Here is a 12,736-nt window from a genome sequence, read left to right on the forward strand (position 1 = left end):
GTACGTTTCTTACGAATCGGTAAAAAAAAAAAACTAGGCTACTTGCGACGTTAGTTAAAACTTATATTTTACAGAGTTCCTTGAATGTGCACCGCTCTGGGCTTGATTTGAATGTACGAACTTCGATTCAGATGGAAAACTTAGCAACTACTCGATTACAGGAGACAAAATGACCTTTTTTTAAGGGAAATTCCTTCTTATCGCAAGCAAAATAATGGCAAAATGGCTTTTCAAGTAGCTGTAATACCATTTATCAGAGCTCTTTCATTTTTAGCCATGTTTGTATACACATTAATCTTAAAATAAAAAGAATGGTTAATCTAGAGTAAATATTTCCCCTTAAAATAATTAATTTTTAATTAAAATATGTTTTTTTTATAAATTCATTACATGCCTGTGATTAGGTATACTCTCTTCACTTACTATAGCACACATTTGTTAAGGAGGTTATTTTACAACGCTTTATCAACATCTTAGGTTATTTAGTGTCTGAATGAGATGAAGGTGATAATGCAGGTGAAATGAGTCTGGAATCCACCACCAGAAGTTACCCAACATTTGCTCATATTGGGTTGAGGGAAAACCCCGGAAAAAACCTCAACCAGGTAGCTTGCCCCGACCAGGAATCCAACCCGGACCACCTGGTTTTGCGGCCAGACGCGCAACCGTTACTCCACAGGTGTGGACTAGCACACATTGATTTGAAATTTTAGCCACTTGCTGCTACTAGATACTAAAACACACCTACCAAGATTATTAATATTATGGGCATAGGGCTTATATCAATCATCACCGTCAAAAATAAAATAAAAAAATGCTTGACGGTGGTGATTGATATAAACTCTTGCCCATAATATTGTAGATATATTAATAATTTTGGTAGGGCGAGTTTCAGTATCTATCAGTAGTAAGTGGCTAAAATTTCAATTCAATATGTGCTATGTAAGTGAATAAGAGTGCACCTAATCACAGACATGTAGTGAATTTATAAAAAAAATATATATTTAAATTCAAAAATTATTTTAACGGGAAAGATTTACTCCAGAATAACCATTCTTTTTTATTCTAAGATTGTGTATACAAACATCGCTAAAAATGAAAGACCTCTGATAAATAGTATTATAACTACTGAAGATAGGCTATTTTTGCCATTATTTTCCTTGCGATAAGAAGGAATTCCCTTAATTTAGCCAGCCACCGGTGTAGCTTAAATGCAGCGTGCGGGACTCTTATTCCGGCGTGGATTCGAATTTCATTTTTTTTTTTTTAGATATTCCCAGTTACTGAATGAATCCTTATGGAGAAACTGCAGTTTCGGTAATTCGACACACCCTAGACTACCAATGTAAAACACTTGATTATAAGCAGCTGAAGCACGATCTAGACCAGGCCTGCAGAACTCGCGAGTAGGGGAACTATGACGTCAGCCTCACTCCACTTCTATTGGGGATGATCGACTTCCGCCGCGAGAATGAATGTTGATGCAGCCGAGCGTAACTAGAACGCCGTGACCGCACACGTAGAAAGGGTGGGTGGGGTAAGAAAGGGGAGGAAAGAAGTCGCTCTCAAGAGCTACAGTTCTGCAGGTCTGATTTAGACGCGCAAATTAAGAATGATGTTGAAACTGCCTGCCTTCTTTTCCGAAGATTTGTCACTCCTGTTTAAGAAGTGACTCGCCAATCGCTGCAGTTTCTGTAAAAATGAAGGCGATGCTTTCTCGGATGCAATTTTTTTTCAGGATATGTGAATTATTTTCGTGTAATTAATCTCCTAGGAGGTCGGGAGATCGAGAGAACCAATCAGAATTCCCTCCCAACTAACATTCTGTCACCGGAAGCTTATTCTGCCCCGCGACAGGTGGATAGCACATCAGGTAGCCGCACACTTGATACAGCGTTGTTAAGCGGCTGGTGCAGGAACAAGGAATTTACGTCACACATGTTATACAAGTTGCATTGGTATTACTAGATGGCTAAAAAATAATCCCTGAAATGGGCAGTGTACTCTAATGCCGGCGAAAGTTGATGTATTCATCTTGGGAAAGAATCGAAATACTTACCATGCATCGCATACCCATATTTTTGGATATGTGTAACATGTGTAAACATTTCTTAACGTTGTAAATTATATAGCATTCAGCTTAACGATGTCCGATCTCGTATGAATAAAGCTGTGTAAATGTTTGCCGACACGATTTCCCCGCTGTTTTAGTGGCGTTGTCCGCTGTATTTCACTTGTGGATTGCTACGGCGAAGTCTTTCGGATCGCAACTTCTGGCAACGAGATGCCTCTCCTGAGGGATTGCATTTGTATGGTTAAGCCATTTATCTGAATTTCATAGCAATGATTTGAAACTGTGTGTTTTAAAAGATGCTCATACAAAGGGTTCATACGAAATTAAAACTCAAATGTAATTAAAGTCATTGTAGTCTGTGTACATAGTCATTTGGTGAGGTATGTACATCGGTGTGTAAGGTTATGAAATTTTACATTTCAAAATGCTAGGAAAATTAAAAAATGCATCCTGCCTACTCAAAAATGCCGTTTAATTCATCCCCCATCTGTAATATCTTTAAAGAAGTAGGACAGGTTGTGTCTAGGTTCAAACTACTAGGCAGAAGTTTGTTTCCGGCTGTGGGCGATGGATTTTTAGGCTGATAAATCCCTAAAGCGGCGTCCGTTGGACGAAGCCGATGTGACAGGGACGGCGCAGTTTTAACGCCTGCCCGTTACTACTTCGTTGTTTTCAGTGGATTATTTTACGGCGCTGTATCAACATCTCAGGTTATTTGGCGTCTGAATGAAATAAAGGTGATAATGCCGATGAAATGAGTCCGGGGGCACAGCACCGATAGCTACCCGGCATTTGCTCGTATTGAGTTGAGGGAAACCCCCAGAAGAAACCTCAACCAGGTAACTTTCCCCGACCGGGATTCGAACTCTGGTCGACTGGTTTCGCGGTCAGACGCGCTAACCGTTACTCCACAGATGTGGACATTCGTGTTGTTTGCTTTGATGTAACTTTTTCTTCTTTTCTCTTCTAATACAAATAATTTTCGCACCCATTACAAGTCAGAATTATGCATTATGACTAATCGAAGCTTTCTGCTCTCCCCGATACTTGTTTTGTATTTATATAGGTATAAGAATATTTACCCGACAAATAATACTCGTAGATGAGAAACGTACTCCAGGAAAGCCGTTTTTTTTCTCTGTAGGCTGTATGCAGTTTCCATAGGAATTAAAAGTATTCGCTCTGAAGACCGCACAGTACTAATGGCGAGTAATCGTATTCCTCGAAATGGTCGTCATTTCGTATTTCCGCTTGATATTAATTGATAACGCAGATTAAATTTATTTTCCTTTACGATAAATAGTCATGAAATTGACGTCACTTATCTAGTGACTCATTTCGTTCCTGTGAAGGAGATAATGAACTCGCATATTTGCAACAACTCAATAGATAATTAGATACCACAGTTATCGAATCAGATCACACATATACAGAGTGTCCAGTCACTGACAACACTTGTTTTGTAGATGTTAATAGAGGGTGCCCAAACAGAAGGGAAGATAGATAAATATATATGATGTTTTATTTAACGATGCTCGCAACTGCCGAGGTTGTATCAAGGTCGCCGGTGTGCCGGAATTTTGTCCCGCAGGAGTGTTTCACATGCCATCATCGACCTGGGCCGGGATCGAACCCGCAATCTCAGACATAGAAGGCCAGCACTATACCAGATGCGCCACCCAGGGCGACTCGGTTTACTAGATGTGCCTCATGTTATTAAGACTACATGTTAATGCCAGTTACAAAAAATGTTGCGTCTGTCCTAAATGCCACACTACAGCTGGATTAAGACGCAGTAGGAATTATGGACCAAGACTATACAATTCAGTATTGAAAAATAATCCATACCTAAGCAATTTACACATTCTTAAGTTTAAAAATAAAGTGAAAAAAGTGTTACTAGCATTATATGTTACTAATATTTATTGTATTTATCTGATGCATGTAACCTATAAGATAAATCATTGTAATAAATATAAATAGATAATTTTCTTAATTAATAACAGTATATATTTTCAATAAATGATTTCTTAGCATCGCCATAGATACACTTGATTGTACTTGTCACTATCTCTGTCACTAGAGAGTTCTTAAAATTTATATTTTCCCCGCCATTCATAAAATATTTTGATATGGTACCTCTTGCACAAAAGGGGAGATCTATAACTGAAACTTGATTAATATATTTCAGTATTATTTGTATTTATCCTGGGAATAATGAACAGTTTGACTCGTAGACATTTTGTTTTTCAGCATGAGATTTCTTTGATGTTGCACAGTTTCATCTAGATTTTGTTCCGTTAAACCCCATCGTTTCGACTTAGGAATTCCCTTGATCTGTTAACAACGTAACAAGTTGTCTGTTCCTCTCCTCGGAACTCTTCCTTGTCTTGGGTGACCAAGGAACATAATAGACACTTTCTCACACGTGTTGAAGTACAGCCACCACTTTAAACCGCTCTCCTCGTAAGCGACCGTGATTTGTTCTGAAGTAGGATTAGTGTATGTGCTATTCCATTGAGTGAGAGGTGAGAGATTCGAAGCCACAACCTTACCAACTGACTGATTGTAACTTACAGGATGCATGTTAGTGGACGTTACAACACTCCCACATGTCTCGACACCGCATTGACATCACGAGTCTCATCACAGTGCAATGCTGTGAATGTTAGTTAAGCCTAATGTGAACAAGTGGAAACCCCTTCAAAATTATCGTCGCGAAGTAAAGAAATATTGAGATTTTGAATCTTAGAGTGGCTTTCCGCTCCTGCCGGTTATTTTATGTCTATCGTTCACGAACATGAAGTATGAACCATACAGACAAAACACTGCCGGCCGACACATAATGAATGTGTTACTGTCTATACTGGGTGTTCAGTTCAAAGTGTGTCATGGCTCGCTGTATGCCGTCATGTGGCTAGCCGATGAGCCTAGAGAATTCAATCTTCCTACACTTCCGCAGAGGCGTATTACCTATGTGCCAGAGAAGTTGCCTAGCAAGTACGGCGTTCATTCTGAAGAGTACTTACCGATACGTACGGTAACGCCGGTAGTGGCAGGAATGTGAACTGTTTGGAAATACGTACTGTCGGGATATGGGGAGAGGGTTAAGACGATTACTTACGTATTTGTTGACATTAACTTCGACGGTCAACATGGACACGGAGCATTTGATTTGTGTTGTGGAATGTTGCCGTACGCAACCGATGATAACAAATACCCTGCGTACGACTTGCCCGCGCAAAACACAGTTCGAAAGAGGTTATGGTAGCACACAGACCGTACAGACCGCCATCTGTTGCTACGACGTTCAAGTTATACCGTACTCGTTCTCAAGTTCAGTTTGAAGAACGCCTTAAATAATAGGCAACTTCTCTGACATATAAGCTGAAACTCGCTTCAAATCGGTGACCCAACAACAGTGACGTCATGACACACTTTGAAATGAACACCCAGTATAACTTGCGTGTTAAATACCTTGTCGGTGTTTACTAATAGGAGACGAACCTGTGGCGGGATTCTGCACGTGGGGCGAACACGATGGCGATACAGGTAGCATACTTGAGGCGGGAGTGGAACCGAGGATCGTTGCTTCCACGTAGTATTAAACTGCCTAGCCATCGAATACATCGTGGCCGGAAATTGATATCAATATTGATTGCGTAGGACACGCACGTAGGACTTGCCAGAATATTAGAAATAGGCCTAACTCAGCTTCATTACACAATCAGTTTTGTTTGACAACTGTTTCCACCTCAACTATTGCGCATGATCAGCGATCAGCGATGATCTGTTTGAAACTAATTTCAAACCATCCGTGCCACAACTCTGTAAAATAATGTACTAATCTAGTATATTTAATATATAATTAAATTTCGCGTTATATTTAATAACCAATATAGATGAGCAGAGAAACATAACTTAATGCACAAAGTAGGCCTACGTATGTGCAGCACAAATGTCTTAATGCGCATGCGTCAGTGAGATTTGAGGTAGATTTGGCTAACTTGGCAATGTTTGTAAAAAAACATTCTCATTATTCTTCGAAATTTATTACAGAAAATATTATAAAGAGTTGAAAAGTAAAAAGTCGCTACGTTTCTGATTCTTTTCAGCTTTCTCACCGGGGTTCAAATTCCGCTACAGTTGGCAGAACAGACCAGAAAGCAGAGTTTGAACATTGAAGTCGACGCGCTTATGACGGTTGAAACAAAACTAGTCTTCGGTGATGAGACGGTGCCAGGCACCACTCAGCTGCTTCGGCATCCGAGCCCATTCGTGCTTCGTTATATCGGGAGTTTTCCGCCACTGAATTACATTTTTTTTCTCAAGATTGTTAATATCTTTTATTTTGCTGTCGATCATGTTTCTGTTATTTTTAATCCCGTCGTTTTATCTTTGAACAATCTGAGCTGATTCACTTGCGGTTTTGCTTACTACATAATCCTCACAAAGCTTACTCATTGCACTGAGTCAGTTTGATATTTATATGCATTAACTTGTATTCTAAATCATTTACCTAATGGTAGAGTGACATCAGACCGGAAGTACCGGATTAGTAGCTTCATAGTGACGTGGGAATTACTGAGCTAACCAAAAGAGACGTCTGGAAACTGACTGGATCTCGGCTATATACCACTAAAATATGTCAATACTACGGGAACAGATTAAAATACGAGATCTGTAAGACGTAGTATATGAAAGTGTTGTTGGAGAAAATCACTGAGCCGTTGAATGTAACCTGGATACATTATCATAAGCAGTTGGAAAAAATATTTCATTACTGTTTTGTCATCATAATTATAAATACATTTCCTCTTTGTTTCTTGACAACAATACATACATCAAAGCGGGCAAACCCAAAAAGAGGAAAATACATTATACAGTAGTTGTTTTTCTTACCTCGGGAGACAAAGCAAATAAATATACGGGTGCATATTCATAGACATTCTTAGCGCGGGCTTCCGGTGGATGATCAGCGAACTAACGGTTTTCGTATTCATAAACCAGTGTTATCGATATGATATGAATCCTGTACAAGTAATCAGTCGATAGCCGGGGCTAGTTTAGCACGCTCGTAGCGCGGGCTAGCGAAATGTTTATGCATAGCACTTAACAACAGTGGAAGTCATGACATCTTGAAGAACAACGAAATTGGAGTAGATTCATTAATTGTTGTAACAGCAAATTGTCAAAATTTCCCTTTACAAATATCGCACTGTATCTGAAAGAGTCACCAGTGTCTAAACACCACTTTTGATTATTGTAAATAGTGGCCGCCAAAACTCTGATAGATACGGAATAATAATTACCACTGCCACTAATACTATAATTAGGGATGTGATTTATGGTGATTATTTTACCCCGATTTCGGTGAGTAATAGTAATATGCGTTGCAAGAGCGGTATGTTGAAGTTTTCATGTTCGAGGAAAAGTTTGAAAAAGCGAAACGTAGTTGCTATACTCCAGCAGGCCGTGATATATGTCTGTCTTCCCCCCCCCCCCAGCCTATGATGAGTCTGGAATCGTGTTGATTTTTTCACGGCTTCCTTAATGTTACTTGCATCACGAATGCAGTAACTTTAATGGAGTTGTAGAGTTTACTTAATTTTTGCAAATATTTAAAAACAATAATTAACAGGTGAAATTGCAGTGGTAAGTTTCCAATTTATAATTATTATTATATTGAACGTCTCTAAAAATAATATGTTAAAAGCCTAAAGCAGTAAAATCAATATGTCACTTAAGCGGTAAGAAGAGGAAAATTGTTATGTGTGTTAGGTTGGGAATACTGACTGTGGAATTTTAGACTTTCCGCGGATTGGTTTTGTGCGGAAACCAAGCAAATACGCACGATCTTGCACAAAATGGTTTAATTTCGGTGAATAATTCGAAAAAAAAAAAAACAAGAAATTTCCCGCATATTTCGTACCGTAAAGAAACTTAAAAAATAAGTAACTTTTTTTTTAAATAATTATTCAAACAATCCCTTTGAAACTGTCAGAATATTGTTTGGATAATTAATTAAATTCATGATTCAGTGTCATTCGACTGAGAGGGGTGACGTACTGTACCCCATATCAGATTGGCCATTCCCATGTTATGAAGTGGCAACAACCACCAGAGCATTTTTCGGTAACGACCACTAGATGGAAGTACAGTTACAAGCTATTACTCCGTGAAGTTCCATAAGTATTATAACGTGATTTCCTTTGCAGTCGCTAGATGGCAGCGAAGTGAAATTGATAAAAGTGGTTGTCTTGAAAGTTCATTAGGCTGATCAGTCTGTTATATGTGATCAGGGATCTCATGAAGACAGTTGCTGCCCTGCTCCCTGGAACTATGCATACAGCGTTGCATGTAATGCTGAATGATTAAATATAGGCCTATAGAAATGTTAATGTATATTTTATTTGGAACAGTCATTTCTCGTGCGAATTCTCTATAAAACCTAATTTTTTGTTGAAAATATCGTGATTATGAAGTCATTTCCTGGATTTCTATCAATTTCGCGAAAATCCGTGGATATATTTCACTGAATTTTGGACTTTCATTAAAGGATTCGCGTTTTCCATGCATAAAATTGCTACTAACATATTTCGCGTATACCGTTAATACCAAAAAAATGTTACCTCTAACTATAATAATAAAGGTAAAAGGTAAAGGTATCCCCGTAACATGCCATGAAGGCACTTGGGGGGGGGGGGGGCATGGAGGTAGAGCCCTATGCTTTCCATGACCTCGGCACTAGAATGAGGTGGTGTAACTATAATAATAATAATAATAATAATAATAATACTTATGACTTTTAAGGAACCCGGAGGTTCATTGCCGCCCTCAAATAAGCCCGTCATCGGTCCCTATCCTCAGCAAGATTAATCCGGTCTCTACCATCATATCCCACCTTGCTCAAATCCATTTTAATATTATCCTCCCATCTACGTCTCGGCCTCCCAACTAACACGCTATGCATTTCTGGATTCGCCCATACGTGCTACATGCCCTGCCATCTCAAACGTCTGGATTTAATGTTCCTAATTATGTCAGCTGAAGAATACAATGCATGCAGTAATGCATTGTGTAACTTTCTCCATTCTCCTGTAACTTCATCCCTCTTAGCCCCAAATATTTTCCTGTTAAGCACCTTATTCACAAACACCCTTAACTTACGTTCCTCTCTCAAAGTGAGAGTCCAAGTTTCACAACCATACAGAAGAACCGGTAATACAACTGTTTTATAAATTGTAACTTTCAACTCAATAATAATAATAATAATAATAATAATAATAATAATAATAGGCTTTCAGCACAGTTTCGAAATACACGAGTATTTAGTTACGAGATAGATTATGTAACCCGCAAGTTCGAAGGCAGATATGAGATGTAAAGTATATGCTGTCGCACTTTCGTCTCATTTACTGATGTCGAAGTATTAATAACAGCGAAGATAGCGCTCGCTATAAATATTCGACAGAAGCTGCAAACCAAAGTTCGCGACGCTAAATCGTTGAAGAGGGAAGATCGTAACGAAGCACTTTGCTGACCGCCGCAAAACTTTATCAGACTCTCAGTAGACAGAAGCGTGACATTATAAGTTTTAACGATGGTCCCTCGAACACATTTGAAAGGAATGCTTAAGTCCTATAAGAATGCGCGTCTGAATGTCAACTTTGTACTGTATTAGACTGCAATTAAAAACTTTCCTGTCAGTTGTTTATAAGAGTTCACGAACATGGCTATTAATAAATTACGTTATCGTTCAGACATTGAGTATTAGTTTTCCCGTCAGAAGTTTTTATGTTTTCACAGTGATTGGCTTTTGTGACTAAATAATCCAGTCTCGTCCATTTGGGAGGACAACAGTGGAATCGCTGTATGGTGTTAAAACACAGCAGTCTTGTGTACCAGTCAGATTATCACTTGTACTTCAAGGCAGCGATCTGGGTAGCAACGGCTCAACGTCGTCTGGTGTTCGAAGAGCTCCGAGCCACACTGGTGGTCAGTGGCCAATGGGATCATAGACTAATTTCATTGGTTATGCTACGATAGTGTGTGGCCTATTACGATACGCTTTATTTTCCAATCAGGGTTGCCAGATTGGGCTACAAGTAGCCAATTGGGCTACTTGAAATTTGAATTGGCTATTGATTTTTACCATTGGGCTACTTGTGACTTTTTGGGCTACTCAAAAATTTTCGGGGCTATTTTTGGGCTATTTTTTTTCTGATTTGAATTTATGGAAAATTAATAATAATAGGTGTAGTAATAGTCTTCCTCTCCGGAAAAGAAAAAAAAATGTTACAGTGCATCTAGCCTTATTTCACCACCAGCTTAACCGCGAGAAACGAAGTATCTATGCAAAGTATATTGCACAATGTAACATGACCAAGCCAATGTAAGGGGATTTATTTGTTTCACCATCAGCAGTATCAGCAGAAATGCAGTGGCGCAGTGCAGTCTGCAAGTAGGTAATAATCAGGTGCTGTTTTTCCTTCACTTCAAGCGTTAATATTTTTGTGAATGCCGATGTAGTTTATTACAATAATCTTAAATTAGGAACTAGCGTCTGTTGTAAAAGTGATACCGGTATACAGTTTTTTAATTATATTGGGGAATTGCTCTTTTGACATTTTTGTAGCCTAATTATAATGTAGGCTAATTATTTTATTCTGAATCTGATAGTGAAATAATTTTAAAGAACTCTGTTATACAAGTAGATATACAGTAACATTTTAAAATTGTGACAAAGAATAACTTGTTATACATTTATTTTGTTTTGTAATCATACTGAATATGGAAATATTTGTTATTTCGTTCTGTAATTACTGAAAATGGGAAAGGGGAGAACTGTACTAAAACGTTTAATAGCCAGGGTTCAATGATTCATTCTCAAACTGGCTTCAGGATGACAGCAATAAAGCAGACTGTAAAGTTTATAAAGTTCAAACTAGGGCTCATAAGGGAGACTTGAAAAAACATTCCGATTCAGTTAAACATATTTATATATTCCGCGAAATTAAATTTTCCATTCATATTGGGCTACTTTTTCTGAATGTTGGCTACTTTTTCAGCCAGCTTTCGCTACTTTTAGTTATACCTATCTGGCAACCCTGTTTCCAATATGCCAACAGGAAGTTCGACGGGCAGTCGACGTCTGCAAATCGTGAGTGAAATGATCGGCCAGGAAACAAGATCTGCACTGAATATAGTCAGGAGCTGCATAGCTTGCTTTCCACAAACAGCTGCGTTCTGAAAGTCGTCGCATCTCATTGCGCGTGCGCAGAGACAGAGAAATGTAGATCGTTTAGGCAACGTATAACCGCAGGAGGTATGGGCTGTTCCATATGAAATCAGACAAAATTTCAGAAAATTTGACCTCGCATTTAAGAAAAAGAAAGGTGCTTCTGTCATTGAAAGGCCTTCACTGACAAGCCTAATGGTGGGTTAAAATATCCCCAACTAGTATTATTTTTCATTTTATAGAGCGTCAAATTTATCGTACTTTCGTAAAATTCTTATTTTGGAAGAACATTGCTCAGAGACATTTAGTGGTAGGATTTTCAACATCTCTTTTTAAAGCAAACTCAGGGAGTGATATAATGACTTTGAAGGGATTTTTTTTTTAAATCATATTCACTTGACTAGGCAGATTTATTTATATTACTTTTTTTCTTGACGAAATAGCTAAAAAATAAAAATACGACAATATGGGTGACTTAATATAGAATAAAACACAGTTTACAGATCCAAAATTTTCTTTGGGTAAGGGTGGAAAATAAAATAAAGAAAAGAATTCTCATTGGGATTTCTTCGCCGCGCGGCTCCATCCCACAGCCAGCTGAGCGCGCGCGTGGTTGGCCAACGCTAAAGGCTGTGTGATGAATCTTGTCTCACTGTGAAAAGAGAGAGAAAGGAGATATGTCTTACCTCGTCTGTGTTGTTATTGCGATGGGGGGAGTGAAGTGATGCCAGTGGCGGAAGGGACTAGTTGATACATTCTGTAGCGCAAAATAAAGTAACAAAATATCTCTCTTCGTACTGTGTAGTTCCGTCACTGAGCTTGTCTTTCAAGAAACTGAGTTCCGGCAGCCTGTACAATAACAAGGTTTTGAAAGGAATCCTGAAAATTTACAACCCTCCTATAATCTCCACCCTCATTTGAAGGGACTTGGTTTTATTGCTACTGAGACAAGATAAACCTTACCAGGTATATAGTGAGGATCACGTAAGTTCAGTTCCCAAACAGCAAATATTTCCGCCTTGTCAGTGTTGCCAACTGTTACCAGATATCACCACATGTAGTAAAATCACGATCCTATGTACTGAATGACTTCTTTACTCACCGTACTTTACCTTAATGTTGGAAGGTTATTCTAAATAGTTTCAATAATAATGAGAAATGTATTGCTATGTTCTATTCTTTTATTCCTTTACATTATTATTAGTATTAGCATTAATAGGTTACTAGACGTAAATATACAACAAAGTATAGTATATAATATTCAAGAATCAAATCTGTTCCAAGACCAATTAAATTATTGTCACTTCACTTCAAAGATTCCAGCGTACATATACTGTACTTCCTAAAGGTAGATAAATTAATAACCAATTGACTTTTGGTTGGAATTCGAATGAACTTCTGATTATCTTTTGAAATTAGTA

At 38.3% G+C, this 12,736-nt stretch overlaps 1 protein-coding gene across 5 annotated transcripts in view; it reads left to right on the plus strand.

Moving 5' to 3' along the window:
- Positions 1 to 12,736, plus strand: part of Syx1A (Syntaxin 1A) — a 259,380-nt gene that overhangs the window by 136,596 nt on the left and 110,048 nt on the right. The window lies entirely within an intron of this gene.

This window comes from Periplaneta americana, chromosome 11, assembly GCF_040183065.1.
Source record: "Periplaneta americana isolate PAMFEO1 chromosome 11, P.americana_PAMFEO1_priV1, whole genome shotgun sequence".
Lineage (NCBI taxonomy): Eukaryota > Metazoa > Arthropoda > Insecta > Blattodea > Blattidae > Periplaneta > Periplaneta americana.